Below are 18458 nucleotides of genomic sequence, written 5' to 3' on the forward strand. Positions count from 1 at the left end.
CCAAGTTTTCTAAAGAATCTCCATACTGCTTTCTAGATTGGTTGTACCAATTTGCGGTGCGTCTAGCAATGTATGAGTGTACCTTTTTCTCCATATCCTCGCCAACACTTATTATTGCTTGTATTCTTGATAACTGCCATTCTGAATGGAGTAAGATTAAATCTTAGAGTAGTTTGATTTGCAATTCTCTAATTACTAAAGGTGTTGAACACTTTTTCAAATATTTGTTGATCACTTATATATCTTCTTCTGAGAAGTGTCTATTCAGTTCCTTAGCCATTTATTGATTGGGTTATTTGTTTGTTTGTGGGTTTTTTTTTTGGAGTTAAATTTTTTGAGTTCTTTATATAACCTAGAGATTAGTGCTCTATCTGATGTGCATGTGGTAAAGATATTCTTCCACTATTCAGGATCTTTTTTTCACATCACTGATTATTTCTTCTGCTTAGACGAAGCTTTTTAGTTTTAATCCATCCTATTTATTGATTCTTGATTTTATTTCTTGCACTTTAAAAGTCTTGTTTAGGAAGTCAGGGCCTAATCTGACATGATGAAGATTTGGGCCTACTTTTCCTTCTATTATAGGCCTTAGTTTTCTTATGTTTTTTAATCTGCAAAATAAGATTATTCTAGTACCTTATTCATAGTTGTTGCCAATATTAAATAAATTAATACATGTAAATGCATGAAACACTGCCTGGCACAGAGTAAATGCTCAATAAATGTTAGCTATTTCTATTGTCATTTTCTATCATAATGTACCACTATTATATCTCTGAATATTTAGAAATACAAGAAATCTCTCTTTGGGGATTTCTACTTATACCCTGAGCAACTATCATTGACTATGAAGAGCTGACAGCTGGACTTAGAGCCAACCAGAACCCACAGCATGGGCCAATTTGTACCTGCTCTACTCTTCCTCTCTCCACTACTGGGCCATGTCTAACTATGCTGACCAAGTATCTGTTTTCATAAAAGACTGGGCCAAGAAAGTGTATTTTGGTTTAAGAAAATTCATGACTTAGTTTTATACTCAACTGGATTTGGAATTCTTGCAGCCAAAGTAATCCACATGAGAATGAAGTTTAACCTAAATTCTTATTTGGTAGCAGTGGCAGTAGCATTCTTGAGCACCATTTTCATCCTTACCCTTAACTTTTTAATGAATGAAAACTTTAAGTACTCTATTGCTTTATCTGACTTTTTTTTCTTTTTTCTTTCTTTTTTATCTTGCTCAATAAGTTTATTTATTGTCTTTATCTGAAAAATCTTCACAGAAAAACCTGTTTGGTTTAGCTCACAGCAGCCCATTCCTGACCTCTGAGGAAGCTCACCTTCTTTTGGGCCACCTGATCTTTCTTCTATGGAAAGGACATTTGGGAATGTTTCCACTTCTTCTTATTAACTTCTCTTGGGTTTCTTCTCATAGACTGGATTCTCTCATATAGTAGAAGGAGCTTTCTTGTAAATCTCCTTCATTGTGTCTGGAGTAACTTTGTTTTTTATGTACTGAGAGAATTGTTTCTTGTAAACATCTTCACCTTCTTCCATTAGATAATGCATGTCATCTGCAACATTCTGACCTGACGTGTTTCTGATGTACTTCTGCACTGAACTCCTCGTTTTCAGAATCATACCCAGGGAATTGTTTGGTACTGTGAGGGAGAGACTAGCCCCTTAGGGCCCCAAAAACTTTATTGCCAGTTGTAGTTCTGGGAAGGCCTGAATCCAAATAGCAGGTGAAGGCACCAGGTTGACCATCATTGCTTTCCACATTGTATTGTCTCCAGTCACCTCCACATGACCTTCATAGATCTTGTCCATGCCAAACCTATTAAGAAGCCTGCGGGCCAGCAACAGGCCAAAACAATATCCTACAGCATAATCTGTTAGGCCAACTTTCACACTACATTTTGGTAGTTCACGTGCATATGCTGTGCAGGCTATCATATCCCCTCCTATATGGTCATAAGTAATCTGACAAATGATATTTCTGTTAGTTACAAGAACAGTCATCCTGTTTTTGAGCATGTACTTATTTTTCCCTGGATCACCAAGTGTCTGTAGTATAGTAATAAGTTTTTTCCTCTCATCTTCTTCTAAATTTCACTTGATATCTCTTTCAGGAGGCCTTATTCTTGACAACTTCAACAAACTCCATTCTGCAGAATAGGGACTCATGTCTGTGGCTCAATATAGACCTGCTGGCCCAGCACAGCTAAAAGGGAGAAAAGCTATTCTGACTTCTTGAGTGCCTTAATTACCAATCATTACTAGCCTTTCCTTCAATTATTCAATTTTAATACTTCTATTCTAGGTTGCCATAATACAGAACTTGTCATAATAGAAAACTCTAATGAAAGCTAGAATATGTGGGTCTGAGAACTAAGGTGTAGAAGCAGAAATTATTCACTTATCATCATTTTAATGCACATGAATAATCTATATTTTTATATCTCTGCAATTCTATTCTGTTGGTGTATATATACCAGTTCATACAGAAGAAACATATTCACCATGGGAAATAGGACAATTCTCATTTAAGCCCTAGAAGCTGCCCACTAACTTCAGGCCCTTCACACTAGGAAAACAGCAGATAAATAAAGGGGTTATCTTCCCAACAAGAGTAGTTGAGCATGTTCATCAGAAGAACCCTTCTGTAGTACCATATAAGCATGGTAAATGCATTTGGAGCTGAGATAATCAACTGGAGCCTCTCTTGATACTTCTCAGCCCAATCATGAAAATAAATGAACAAGTCTATCAGCCATGATCTAAAAAGGACATAGTGACCAGGAACTCACACAGTCAGAAATGAGACTCTATCTCTTTTACCAAGTTAGGCACCAGGGCCACCAGATGTGCTAAGACGGAGGAAGTCAGAATGGGTAGATTTCAGAGTGAAACAACATATATTGGTAATGGCCCTGCAGCCAGAGGCAGCAGCAGGAGCTATAGTGGTCCCACTGACCTCCACAAGTGTTCTGGCTCTCCCCTAGGCATGAAGTAGACCTCCAACTTGAGACTCTACCAAAGGTGAAGTCATACAACCAGGAAAGAGGAAATCATTTTTACGATAACACTGGAAAATACATTTCCATGAAACAACCACAATATCCAGAAAGTGTCTCTAGAACCTCTCCATTAGGAATGTTTTTCCAGAGCTGGGGATGTGGCTCAGTGATAATGTGCTTGCCTGGCATGCATGAGGCCCTAGATTCAAATCCCCAAGCACACACACACACACACACACACACACACACACACACATGCACACACACACACAAAAAGTTTCCAGGAGAAGAGACCAACCAGAAACCCGGAGAAGCTGTTTCTGGAACATTTTGAATAAAGGTAATCCAGTGTAGACTGTAATGGACATTGTGTCGCACTGCCCAGATCCCTGCTCCAAGGCTAATATGCTCCTTCCCTCAGAGGCCAAAAGCTGGTGGCTCTCCGCTGCCTCAGTCCCTTTCCTTAAACTGTCCTTAGCTGAAGAGAGTCACTTTGCTGCAGTTGCTCTTTCCTTTCCAGAAGCAGCCCATATCCTAACACTGGTCAACATGGGGGTATAAAGACCCTGATACTAGCATTTTCCAGTCTTGCAGTTGCCTCTTCTTTTCTCTATTCACCTTGCTAGCTTCACATTCCAAATTTTGTCAGAATATGTCATGGCTTAATTGCTCACTTTGTGACTCCATATATTTTGAGTAATAGAAAGCCGAAGTAAGATATGGGAACCTCGCTCTTTTTATTTATTTCTTAAATTATTTATTTATTTGTATGTGGTGCTGAGACTGGAACCCAGTGCCTCTCACATGCTAGGCAAGCGCTCTACCACTGAGCCCCAGCCCCAGCCCCTGGGAACCTCTCTTGATAGGCTTCAAATTCATCCTAGGGCCCGAATTGAACTCAAAATCTCTGATTTGAAGATGGAGTCCCCTACCCCTCCTTAAGTACATTGACATATGCAGTGATTACATTATGAGGTTCACATGCTAATCTCTTTAAGTAAATGAACTGGTTGACCTGTTGGGGGATTTTTCCACCTCTCGTTTTTCTCAATTCAGTTATTGAAAGCTAACCAGCAAACAAGAAAGCCAGAAACCTGAGTCATCTGGGGTTGTTAAAACATGAGGTTAAGCTTTGAAAAATACTGTTCAAGAACTGTGTGCTCTTTTCTCATTTAGTTAATGCAGGAGATTTTTATGGTGTTTGCCTAGAAACCCTCTGATTCCTTTACTTTGGGTAGAGCAATACACAAAATTTGTCTCTACTCCTTTTATCTAAGGATAATGACAACTCCTTCTGACCACAAATAAAGTAGGAAAATAATCTGTATACATTTAGACAGATGTTGATAAACAGTCTTCGGGGGGAATTTTCCTCATTACAAGGAGGCTTGGAAAGGTTCCTAAAGGATAATGATTTGCGATTATGAAATTATTTGAAGAAAGTTCTGAGTACTATGACTTACTCCTACAAGTGAATTAGACCTCAAGCATGAGAGTATACCAAAAAAAAAAAAAGAAATTATAGAGCTGAGAAAGAGGAGATAATTTATTCCTTATACTAGTAAATACACTTCTATAGAATGGCCACATTATCTAGGAAAATGGAACCAGAACTACACAGTTCAGTAGAAGCACACAGGCAATTTGCATTTATCTCTTTGAAAATATAAAAGAGAATTAGGAATTGGAAGAAAAGATAAAAAAAAAATTTTAGGTCAGTGCTTTCCAAATAAGTATTCTAAGGAACAGTGTTCCACTCAGTGGTCTGACAGAAGTTGTCCTACCCTCAAATTCTATTGTCTGTCTGTATCTCCTGGTGAAGGGGAGGGGAAGCAGAGAGGGCAAGGGAGTGGGGAGGGGCAGACATAGATCTTGAACACTCTGTGTGGTCCGTCAATAAAGGAATCTGTTTGAGTCTTATTTACACAGTTTTGCCAGATAATTTGGCAATAGAATGTTCTTTTCAAAAGGTATCATCGATCAACATCTTGCATAACACTCTTTAAAACCACTAGCATTCCTAGCAGGTATGTAGCATTTAATAAATATTTAACTTATACCTCCTCTGTGCCATACGATGTGGCCAACATAGCAGATGGTCATTCAGTATTTTTCTTACAAATTCTATATTACAAATTCTATGTTCTGTCTGTAAGTAATATTTTTGTTTTCTTACATTGAATTAATTTAAACATTTTGAACTTAATTCTCTCTCAAAACAGAATGAGTCTATTCTACTGACTCATTTCTATTCCTTTCAATCCTCCACCGTTGCTGTGTTGCTTGGTCACCTTCCTACTCCCATGCCTCCTCTTCTGAATATCATCTGTTTATCAGTATCTATCCTACAGGACCCAATTTAAAGCACAACCCATTGTCTGATCATCTCAAAGTGCAACTAGCTGTGATTTTTCATGACCCAAATCTCATTGCGTCCATGGAGAGTCTAAGCTTGCATTTGGTTCTCTTGTGATCTCACTAGTGGTCTGTGAAAGCCTCCAGGCACTTATAACATAAACTGCTAGTAAGTCATATCTTCCTCCATTCTGACCCTGGAGCCACATTTCATAATATAAATACAAAGTATATTTTATCCCTTTCTAAATGTCAGCTTGTTGAATTCAATAGTCGAGATAATTTTATCGTTCATTTTATTAGCTGTCAGGGATATGAATCATTCCAAGTTTAACGAGAATGACTTCAGTTCTGCCTTGGAGTAAAATATGCTGACCAACATGTATACAGATGTATGTATCAACAGATACATCGGGAAGACAGAGCCAAAAGAGACAGAGTGAGGGAAGGCCTTGGAAGGCAAGGCCAAGGAGGAATTTTAATGCTTGACATCATTACCTTAGATTAGGTAGAGGGAAGTGATGGGAGGGGAGGGGAGGAAATGTGGGGATAGGAAAGATAGTAGAATAAAACAGACATTATTACTGTATGTATATATGTGAATACATGACCAATATGATTCTGCAACATGTATACTCAGGAAAATGAGAAATTATATCCCATCTATGTATGATATATCAAAGTGCATAAATGCATTCTACTGTCATGTATAACATGTTAATTAAAACAAATTTAAAAATAAAAAATAAAAAAAATCCACTTCAAAGTTAACTGTATTCACTACTGTTGAGCATGCATCTTTATTAGTCTAATCTGTTATTCAGAGATCCCAATGCAGAATTAGGAAGCCAAACTCATTGCTTGTGTATTCTGAGGTCAGTCACTTGGCCTTGCTCACTCTGTTCCCTTATCATTCAAATGCCTGAGTTACCAGGTGCTACAGAATTAGCTAATACATAATCCAGTACAAACTTCATGAGAACAGAAGGCAGAGGAAAGTTCATTAAAAGTTTATGATGAAGGCGATCCTCAGGGTTATACAAAATGTCATATAAGAGGAAAGGAGGGGCAAGACAAGATAATACAAATGGAAGAAATGATTTACAGTAGAAGGGGTAGAGAGAGAAAAGGGGAGGGGAGGGGAGGGGAGGGGAAGGGAGGGGGGATAGTAGAGAATTGGACAGACAGCAGAATACATCAGAAACTAGAAAGGCAATATGTCAATCAATGGAAGGGAAACTGATGTGATACAGCAATTTGTATACGGGGTAAAAGCGGGAGTTCATAATCCACGTGAATCAACCGTGTAATATGATGTATTAAGAACTATGTAATGTTATGAACGTCCAATAAAAAAAAAAAAAAAAAAAAAGTTTATGATGAATCAGATATAGTCTCCTTTATGAAATGCTATTTGTAGAGCACACCATAGGCCAGTCCACACCCAGAGCTTTGAGTCCATGTTAGGCAGATATTTACAGTACTTTGGTAGAAAGAAAATAAGAAGACCAAATCAATCTGATTCCAGAATGATGACAGCAACAGAAATCTTGTCTAAAGAATCCACAGCTTTATTTGTAGTTTGTCTGGGTCTCTTTACTCTCTGCCCACTTATTGTCCCAAACAAGTTACCGTAGTCTTCCCAAGGAGATGTCTTAATTTTTTAACTAAAATTTGGAGAGGCCCATGTTGACAAAAAGATATTAGTCCTAAATAGTAACCATAAGGGCAGCAAAGCAAGCTTCTGAACAAGATATTCTGGGGCACGGCTCCCCAAAACCCCTTTCAAATCACATTATAAAGTAGGACCTGGGTTAGCAATGTGAAAAAAGGCCTCTTCTTTGCCAGTTGACCAGTCAGCCAGGCTTCCCAAGATGGGAACAAGTGGAGGGAAAAACAGACCCAGGCCAACCTGTTCTCTGAGGGATCTCTAGATGAGGAGAAGCTTGAAGTTGATCTGAACCCCTCAGAAGTACTCATTTCTGAGGCCCTTGCCATTTTACAATATTGATAAGAAATCAAAATTGGTTTGAGGGAAAAGCATGGTAGACCCAGCCTCTAGAATGTCAGCTGCAGATGTGGAATAGAAATTGTGTGTGTGTGTGTGTGTGTGTGTGTGTGTGTGTGTGTGTGTGATGACAAAAGAGGAGGCCCAATCTCAGTACAGTATGACCCTCCTATGACCCAATTCGAGATCTCTCCACCCAATCTGCCTTTACTCCCGCCCTAGCAGCCCTAAATGTATGGTATTAATTTTCCATTTTTACAAATGTATCTATTGAAATTGCTGTCACATACATTATTTCCTCTCATTCTAACAACATCTATAGGGAATAAGAAAAACAAGTATTATTATGCATCATCAAAAGGTGTGGAAACAGAAAGGTAAGTCATGGCAAGATGAAAGCAAACCAGCTCTGAAATTAACTGAACACCCCCTTGTCCACTAATGGGGGGAAGCTTAGAGGGTTATTTTACAAAGGGAAGACTGAAAATGGACAGAAGACACACAGAGTAACCAGACTCTCAACAGAGTAGGAAAGAGAAGACACACTCTAATGCTAGAAAAGTTGTTGGGAATGGAAACCCTCTGCAACCATCTTTCACTTCCTTGGGAATCACAGAGTTGAAATCAGTGTGAAGAGCGTATTCCAGTGATGGGGTATCAGTGTCTTGTCTAGAACAAATTATATCCTTTAGATAATATCAAATAATTTTGCAAAAGGGAAAAATAAACCTGTTCTTCAAAAATATTTAGAGTATTTTTTTTCCTCTTTGCACTCGGTGACCTGGAATATGAAAAGACAGCCCTAAGCCAAACCAAAATATGTCCATGGTTTTCCACAAGCTGAACTGAGTTTGTAAATGCTGCAGTTAGAGAGCTTCAAAGTCATAACTCAGGACTGTGCCTGCCTAGTGTACACACACTTATAATTTTGAACAATGGCTTGATTTATTTCCTTCATGTTAAAAGCAAACAGATATTACTTGTAGAGGCTAAGAGCTTGACAGGATAAACTAAGGTCTTTTAGATATTCAAGCACTAGATTTGGCCCCGTATATTCAACAAAATTGTTCCAGTATCCATATTCATAAGCCTCTAGGTTCCCAAGATCTTTTATGACACCCCACCCCACAGTGTTATCTATCAAAGAAGCTTTCCCAGTTCTGCTAATGCTGGGACCCATAAATCAGGCCTTTCAAAGAGAACTGGAAAAATGCCTTCTTTGTGGCCTCAATTGCAAAATGAACTGCAAAATATGTTGGGATATGGGTGGATGCAATAAACTGAAGGCTTTTGGATGGTCCCCATTTGGTGGCCACACTCTTTGCTTCATTTCCACAATTTATCACCGAGTGATATTTTAGGACACGCAGCTCTTCGGGATGGGTGTATTGGAAGGCTTTTATTCCTGAAAGGATATAAAAATGTAAATCATCTTCACTCCCACCTGGACTTCTCTAATCCTCATTGGGACTGTATTATTATTTTAGTATCCCTTTTATTATTATTATTTTAATGTCCCTTTCCACATCATCTCCTTTTGCCTCAGTTTCTAGAACCAAAGAAGGGCAAAATTATATGTATAGACCTCTTCATTTGTTTGACCTTTCCTCAGGCTGTAACCTCATGTGCCCTATGCTTCCCCTTCAGAAAGCTCAAGTTTTTGTATCTCTTAAGTTGAAATAATTGTCTATATCCTATTCATTTCATGATTCTACTTTATATTCATGAGATGGGCTCTAAAGATTAGGGCATTGTGTCTAGAGAACAGATACAAGAAGGAAAGGGACTTAAGACTAAGCCTGGTGACCTATGGTTGAAGAACTGAGTACTGCTTGACTGGGTGCAGCTAGACAGGAACATGCCAAGGTCTAACATGTTGAAAGATTTTTTTAAAATGTTTCCTAAGGGTACAGCTACAAAAAAGGAGATTTAAAAAGACAGTAAGAGATATTAGAGATATTACTGACTCAATGAATGTGAAATCTAAACAAGAAGTTCACATTTGAAAAGGTCTGTAGGAGTAAGCATCTCATCACAAGATAGGTTTCAACAGGGAACAAGACAAACAAATGGAATTCTTGAATTGTCAAACCAGAAGAATCTTAAATCCTATGATTCTTTTCTATGCTCAAAGGGAAGAAATAGATGGAGCCAATGCTTCCATTTATAAAGCCAGCTGTCAGCTCCCTTCCACTCAGAACAGGGAAAGAGTCACACAGTATATTAAGTCGCAAAAATAAGCTGAAGAAAGTCAAATAATCAGGACAGACAGAATAGCCATGTGAGGATGGGCAAATAAGGAGGTGATCGTTACTAAGCTCTAATTGTTTCTGAATTTTAGGCCCACACTTTTATTCTTCTTGAGTGTGCATGGATGACATTATTTACTTATTTATAAAATAAAATAAAAGCGGCCCTGAACCCAGGGGCGCTTAACCACTGAGCCACATCCCAGCCTGTTTTATTTTTTTTTACTTTGAGATGGGGTCTCAATAAGTTGCTTGGGACCTCACTAAGATGCTAAGGCTGGCCTTGAGCTTGTGATCCTCCTGCCTCAGCCTCCCAAGCCACTGGGAATATAGCCACGTGCCATTACACCCAGTCACATATTCTTTTTAGATAACTGATGTAACTCTTTAGTTCTCATTATAACCATAATCCCGGGCTGTAAATTAAATGTGACCAAAAGCTGGTAGGCAACTGCACCATTTTGGAATCTTTAGTGTCCTCCAAAAGTCCATATGGTAAGGCTTTCTCCCGGTGTGGTGTTATTGGGAGGTGATGGGCTTTTAGGAGTCAGGGCTTCAGGTTGTAGGGTTCTTGAAAAGCATAGTAGGTGTTCAGCCCTTTTTCTTTTTCTTTTCTTTTACTTACTGACCGGGAAGTGAGTAGTTCTTGATCCCCACTATGATGTGCTGCCTCACTATAGGCCCAAATGATCATGGACCAATAGAACCAACCAATCATGCACTGAGACATCCAAAATTGTGAGACAAAATAAATCTTTTTTCTATTTATAAGTTGATTGTCTCTAGTATTTGTTACAGTAATGGAAAGTTACCAATACAATAAACAAGTATTTGATAAAGAAAGAAAGAAAAATTTTCTATTACTCTCTAAGCATCTCTGTGTTTAAACTAACATAAGCATATTTATGCATTTCATTCCTCTGTGATCTGTGTGATGTAGTAGAAATTAAACTGGACTTAAAGACTCTAGACGTAGATATAAATCTCACACCTAGTCTTGACAAACTAGTTAACAAACTTGCTAAGTATTACTTAGCAAAATTACTTAGCCTGTCTATACTCAGTTTCCTTACCTGAAAAATAAGGATAATAACATCCATCCTAACTACCATATAAGTTATTATGAGGAGGGGGGATAGGAAGGGCAGCACAATACAATAGACACTAGTGGCCCTATGTATAAATGTAACCAATGTAATCCTGCAATCTGTACACGTGAAAAAATAAGATTAAGATTACATACCCCATTTGAATCAAATGTATGATATGTCAAGATCATTGTAATGTTTTGAGCAACTAATAAAAAAATTTTTAAAAAAGTTATTGTGAGGATTAAATTGAATAATTAGAATATTTTAATTACTAAGTGCACATTTAGTATATGAGGGAGGTAAACATGCATAAAGAGTTCCTGAGCTAGGTTAGATATTTTTACAGACACTACTATATACTCCCTGATATAGAACTTACAAAAATAAACACATGTCAACCATTTGTTAGCAAATCAAAAATCACTTCTTTTTTTTTAATTTTGTTTTAACTTTTAGTACCAATCCTTAAAATAGCAGCTTCCTATATGTTATATACAGAAATGTGAAAATATATTAATTTATGTATTTCTGCATTTTTTATAAAGCCAATACTTTTGAACTAAATCTGATGGATATCTTTATCAAATAAAAGACCAATTCAAGATAGAATAATAAAATTGTTTGGGTTTCTTCAGTGCCTCTCATTTCCCTTCCCTTGATCTTTCACTACTACTTTTTACCTCTAAGATAAATGCCACCCTATATCAGCCCCCTCAATTCAAACGCCTTTAAAAACCTCCCTTTGGTAAATAATTGCAATCAGTTTCATGTACTCTGATACATGAAAATCACTGTAGGAACTTTTCCATAGATAATTACCTTTTAAGGTTTATCTATCAATGTGGCCTGAAAGCTGAGTCTCTGTTTAATTTAAGGAAATTGAGGAAGGTTAGGCACAGTGAGCAAGCAGAGAAGATCATGCATATAGTTGCTCCCTCCTCTGTCCCTGTTGGCTCTAGAACTTCATAATCTGCACCACTGAGAGAATTATAGTAAGCTGTTCTACTAGGCCAATATGTGAACAATGCTGAAGCTGAACTTTTTGGTGTGAGTAGCTGTTTTCCTGGCCATTAGTCACAAAATGTCAATGTTTATGTAACTACAGTCAAAATCCAGAGGCACCAGTTTGACCAAAACTTTCCTCTCTCAATATTACACTACAGTTTTGTACACAACTTACATGAATGTAGAACTGTGTGGTTATAGCACATTGGCTGGAAAATTATGTTTTCCTTGACAGCAATTAGGGTTTTACCCAAAGATGGCCCAGCCTGAAACAACATTTAAAGGCATATTTTTAAAATTAAGGAAAAAAATACTGCCAATGAAGCAAGGAAACCATACACCAGATCCAGAACACCTACACTACATTTCAGCCATCATTCTAACTCTTCTCTACATTTGCAAAATAATTAACACTTTTACATGTATACATATTAAACATGCATTGAATTCATAAATCCGCTGTTTGCAAAGTGTTCAAAGTATCTTATAGGTATTTTTCTCTGTAAGAAAAAACAATAGTCCTTAAAACATCCATGATTACTTAAAAAAAAGAATTGGCAATAAAAAATATTGAGCAATTGCAGCCTTCAGGAATTATGTAATTTTAAATTGAAAAGAACCCTACCCATTCTGATATTAAATAACTTTTCCTTCTACTCTCCTCTCCAAGTTCTTTGTTAAGCAGTCATCAACTGAAAACAATGTCAAATGAAAAGTGAGGTCCATTTGTCAGGGAACTGAAGTGTAGATAGATGATTGTGATTAGTTTGAGCAAATAATTAGCCTATAGGGCTAAGACATTAAACATATCAATTTGAGTCTAGTAAACCTCCTTCTAAGCAATAATAATCATAGTAATAAAAACAATAGTAATAATTGCCATTTACTGAACACTATCTATGTATTAGACACTGTTCTAAACCCTGTACAAACTTTGTCCATTCTGTCCTAATAATGACCATCTGGAATGAACAGTAATTATCTCTGTTTTCCAAAGTATGTGAGGTAAAGAAGTATGCTCAAGATCAACAGACTAGAAGAAGTACAAACAGAATTGAAGCCCAGATCTGCGCCCAGATCTGCCTGTCTCTTGCACAGTTGTGTCCTTTGGTCATGCAGGGACTTGAAAGAGGTGTTGCCATGGAGAAATAAAGTCTAAAGGGTTGGCCAAAAGATGCTAAAACCGTGTCTGGAATTCATATAGACTGAAGTAGACGAAAATCATAAAACCTACATATGAGAGTTTGTGAGCTTGGAAAACCCTGTCAAATTCAGAGAAGTAGCAGAGCCATAAAGAAGCAACTAAGCATTACCATTTCAAATGGTGAAGAATTGAACATGGAGAAGATTGCTAAATGAGAAACAGGCCTGTGACAGCTATTCAGGAAAATATATTCAGAGTGCAAAAGGTCATAAACACAAGTCGGGGATGGGGACAAAGCCAAGGTCAAACATCGCTATTCTCCATATCCAGTGACAGGTGTGGAGAGCAAGCCATAGGAAAGGAAGCTGTAAGTGATTTTAGCTCATCAGTAACTCTGGAGCAGTGCTTATATTATTACCAAAAAAAGTGGTGGGGAGAATGAAGGGACCCGAAACATGTATGCTAATTAGCATAATTATCTGATGTACAGAAAATATTCGATATAGATTAGTTGCTATTTTAGTATTATTGTTTTAGAGGATCACTTACAGCTTTCGATTATAGTGTAGTCTAGTGCAAATAATCATTGACTGGGAGTCAGAATACCTGGTTTGAGTCTTTTGTTGACTTTGTACTGTGTGACCTGAGCAGAGTTGAGCAAGGAACCTCACCTGTCTGAGCTCCAATCTGTTTATATATAAAAATGATAATATCCACTCACAAATTATTGGGAGAGTTAAGCAAGAATATGTGAGACAATGATTAGAGCATTTGTCTCTGTAACCAAAATATATGACAAGAACAATTTAGGTGAGGGAAAGTTTATTTTCACTCTCAGTTTTAGAGATTTAGTCCACAGCTGGCCAACTCCAACGTCCTGGACCCAAGGTGAAGTGGAACAACATGGCAAGAGGACATGGCAGAGAAGGGGAAGGGGCCACAGAGAAGATGAACCCTTCCAGAGGAGGCCCCCAGTGATGCACTTCCTCCAGCCAGACCCCACCAGTCTACAATCACCACCCAGACGGCCCACTCAAACTACCATGAACTGATTAGGGTTATAGCTCTTAGAATCCAATCATTTCACTTCCTGCTTTAGCATAGGAGGTTTGGGGGGGGACACTTCATATCTAAACAATTACCATAGTATTTGACAGGCCTAGATTCACTCATCCACATGAAAAAATATTCAACAAAAATGTATTGAGAACCCAATTAGATGAAAAGCACTATTATAAGCACAGGTGATAGATGATGGAATAAAAGACATGGTTTCTAGCCTCAGAAAGTTTACACTCTTGAGAATCCTGATGATGTATTTGTTTGGTGTGCATTACATATGATTTTCTCAGGACCATAACCCACAAGCCTGAACGTATGAATAGAAACAAGTGGGTGAGGGCTGACTGAAAATGGAAGAAAGGGGATGAGGCAACAAGACTGTCCTTCACTGTTCAGGACAGAAAACAGCACAAGAGTTTTCCTGGTTCTCAGAAACACAAAGTGCACTACTTATCAATAGCCAGTGGATCTGCAAAATTATAATTTCCAACAAGAAACCACTAAAGAATAACAATAACAACAAAATAAACAGAAATCAATGGAAGTAACAACACCAAAACAGTAAGCACTTAAAATACTACCCATTTCCTCCAAAGCACATGCACTTGAATAAAGATATAGTTAACTTCTAACACAATGAGCTGCTGAGTGTATGAAGAATGAGGAATCCTTTGAAATCACTGGGGGAGTTCGAACACCTCATCAAAAACAAAATTCTCGTGTCTTCTCAGCTTCACAGAACCTGAGTTTTAACAATAAAATGAGGTCAAGTTATAGAACAAATGTATTAAAATGATGAAGCTCTAATCATTATATTTATGTCAGCAATAGTAATAGTTCCAAGATGCCTAAGTAAAAGCAACAGAAATTGGAAAAAAAAAAATTATAGCAAAGTCTTATAGCCTAAAGAAGTTTCAGGAAGAGCTAGGAGAAAATTAAGCAAACAATGTGGCATAAGAAGACAAAGAAGTGAAAACAGTGAGGTACATGTCCCTAATAGCTCCAATGTCTGGATCAGCTCTGAGGATGGTTCTGTAGGTTGCTTTCTCTCATGATGATGATGATGATAATAATGGTGATGATGATGATATGTGTATATGAGAGAGAGAGAGAGAGAGAGAGAGAGAGAGAGAACTTCTGATTTACTGCTGGATGCTATTTGTAGAAAAACAGCAAAGACTGAGTAAGTGTGGCTCATGTGCTGAAATGAACACATGTCCTCTGGGGCAATCAGCGCAGGAGTTGAGTCCATCTGGCCAGCAGTTTTAGTTCCTTGGGTTTGGTTTTGTTCTCTTCAGGGCACCACTTCAAACTCCTTCAGCCATGGGCCGCTGTCATCTCGAGCTTGTGTGGGGTCTGGGGTGCTGAGGGCTCTCCACTCTCTGCCCTGCTCTCAGCTCTCAGGAGCTCCTGCAACCTGCACTCCAAAAGCGAGGTCGCCTCCACAGCCTTCTCTTCCCTCTGCAGTAGTCTGGGGTTGCTTGCTGGCTCCTGGCTGTGAGTCCTGTGGAGTGGAGGGCCCCTTGTCTCCCTGCCAAACTCTGCCTAGTATCTTTGAGGGATTTGCATGGAAATTTCCCTCCTCTTCCCCCTTCTGCGTTATATCATTACAGACTCCTGATTCAGACCTAGGTCCCTCCCCCCCCGCACCCCCCCCACCCACACCCCCCCCACCCCCACCCCCACCCCCCCACCCCCCCCCACCCCGGGCACATGGCTTTTTCTTTAAATTGAAAGCAGAATCAGAAAACAGGGTGACAGTTTGAACCCGTTTTCATCTCCAAGGAGGAGTCTCTCTGATCTCTTATCCTGTCCTCAATCTTAATGGATTGAGAACTCATGAGAAAGAGCTTGATGATGACCCAATTCTCCTTGTTCTGGGTTTCCAGCAGATTCTAAAGTATCTCATTAGCCTATAGTTGGCCTTTGGAATTTGTTAAAAATTTAACTGTGTACTTTTTACCTGCCTCTCTATCCTTTACTTCAAAAAGATGAAGACCCTCCTCAGAGGGTTTATCACTGTTTGAAATTCAGTCCACCTGGTTATTCTGTAACCTTGGCTCTTTTATAGATTCAACAAAATTTATGATTTTGTAGATTAGTTGACTTTTTTCTGATTTTTTATGGTGGGAGTTGCAAATTCATAAGGTTTCTCTAGAAGAGCTGGCAAACTCGAACGCCTAAGGAGTCCAGGTTAAAAAAATATATATACATTATTAAACCAATCAAGCGGTTAAAGGTGTGTATTATGCCTCTATGAAGAATGCATGACCTACCTGAAGGCATTTGAACATTTTTAAATAATTTTAAGCATGCTAACCTGAAAATAGCTTCTGAATTAATCTGACAAGTTGTGTGATCCATAATTAAGATGTCAGCAGATTTTTCTGTGCTCAAACCTGATTGAGCAACTGGTTGATGCATAACTGAAAAGAACTTTAAATTGTATCATTTTCCACCTAAAGGATGTTCTTATTTTTGTCATGTCTGGGAATCTCTACTTAAACCTGTACTATTTTTAATATTTTTAAATAAATGTTTCAAATGAAGATATGAAAAGAACAGTATTCCAGTTGTTTTGCATGAAATTAAGCCAAGAGTAATTTTTAATGCACTTCATATTAGGATTCATGAAATCTTTGACAAGCTAAAATAAAGGCTTCATATGCATAAGTGTAAGGTTCTAAAATTGGACTTGATAAATATACTTCAAATTTACAGGTGCATAGGGTTGGAAAGACCTGACTTAATAATAAAAGTTCATCTGGGAATAATTATGATTTCTAATAGGTAAAAATTCAGTGAGTCAAAGAATGACATAATTGCCCAAAAAGAAAAAAAAAACTGCTTCAACTTAGGTTATATCAGTGAAAGGAGAGAGTCAAAACAAAAGCCGTTGGTCCCATGGGTTGGTCACATGTGCAGTGTCCTGGGCCACATTTCACAAGGGTCAATGACTTGCTGGAATCCACAAAAAGGAAGATGACCATGCTGATAGTTTGGATTCAGTCTTATGAGGAGAAGCTGAGTCAGAATGTTGAGTCTGGAAAAAGAAAATTTGGAAGAACAGAACAACATCCTCAAATATTAGGAAAAAGCAGTGATGGATTATTCTAAACAACAGTGAATGAGTGGTAACTAGATGAAACTGAATAAGTTTTATTTGATAAGATATTACTTTGAGGGAAATGTGGATTGAAATATTTTCCCCTCTGTTCAGTGGGAAAAAAATGTGGTAAGTAGAGAAATGGGATTTAGGTTTGTACCATTTGTTGCTAGTCAATGCAAGATTTGTAATGTGTCTCAGAGGAAAAAGCAAAAGATCTGTTAGCATAAAACCAGGTAGGATTGTGAATAACATAAAAAGAAGATCAATATAAGTTTATGGGTGAAATCTCATCTCAAACAGATGAGTCTTTGAAAGAAACCTCATCTTTAAACTGGTAGAATGGATTTGACCTCAGATACTCGCAGAACCCAAGAGGAAAACAGCTATAGCATGAACGTAAAACTCTCCACTATTCTCTACCCCCATTCCACCCAGGAACAAAAGGGCTCACTTCCCACAGAAGTGGGAATGAATGGTGACTTTGTCAGACTTCATCTTTATTTATGGTTGTGATATGAAGTGTTTGTCCCTCAAAGTTTGAGGAGTTAAAGTCTTGGTCCCCAGGAAAAAAAATGTTCAGAGTGGGCTTTCAGGAGATGACCGGATCATGAGGACTCTAACCTCATTAATGGATTAATCCATTTGTTGGATTAATAATTTGAATGGATTATCGGAAGGTGGTGGAAACTATAGTAGGTCGGGCCTAGTTCAAGAAAGAAGGCTACTGGAGGCAGACCCTAGGAGGGTACTTTTTGTCCTGGGTCTCTTCTGTTTCTCTCTCTCTTTCTATCTCTCTATCTCTCTCTCTATCTATATCTCTGTCTCTCTCTATCTATATCTATCTCTCTATCTCTCTTCTTCCATGAAATAAATAGTAGCTTTCTTCGGCCATGCTCTTCTGCCATGATGTTCTGGCTAACATCAGGCCCAAAGCAATGCAGCTAGCTGAGCATGGACTGAAACCTCTGAAACTGACGTAAAATAAATCTCTTTTTCTCTATGTTGTTTTTCACTGGTTATCACAGTGACAAAAAGTTGACTAACCCACCTTCAGCTGATTGACATCACAGAGAAGCAGTATGTGGGTGGAGGAGAAAGGCCTGGGTGGACAGAAGCTACAAATTGTTCAATACAGTTGGTACTGAGGATATTAGAAGTATATTTCTAGGGGATGGTTTGCAACCCCAGGGAAGGAGGGGTTGGATTAAGAGCCATTAGCTTCATTGGGGAAATAGATTAAAGAAAAACTTCAATGGGCAGACTGTTGAGACACACAAAGCATTTACTCATATGATCCATCAGGAAAAGTAAGATTCATCTTCCCTGGATTATACCCCTTTGTCCAGTGTACTGGACACACACTGTGTAGAAATAAAAGAAAGGGACTTAAGACATAGGGTGTTGATATAAATGTAAAA

The 18458-nt window shown here is 38.2% G+C and overlaps 1 pseudogene; it reads right to left on the reverse strand.

Annotated features, from left to right (window-relative positions):
* Nucleotides 1-1295: 1295 nt before the first annotated feature.
* On the reverse strand, nt 1296-2173 carry LOC113200671 (large ribosomal subunit protein uL18 pseudogene; annotated as a pseudogene).
* Between the last annotated feature and the right edge of the window lie 16285 nt (nt 2174-18458).

This window comes from Urocitellus parryii, chromosome 5, assembly GCF_045843805.1.
Source record: "Urocitellus parryii isolate mUroPar1 chromosome 5, mUroPar1.hap1, whole genome shotgun sequence".
Classification (NCBI taxonomy): Eukaryota; Metazoa; Chordata; class Mammalia; order Rodentia; family Sciuridae; genus Urocitellus; species Urocitellus parryii.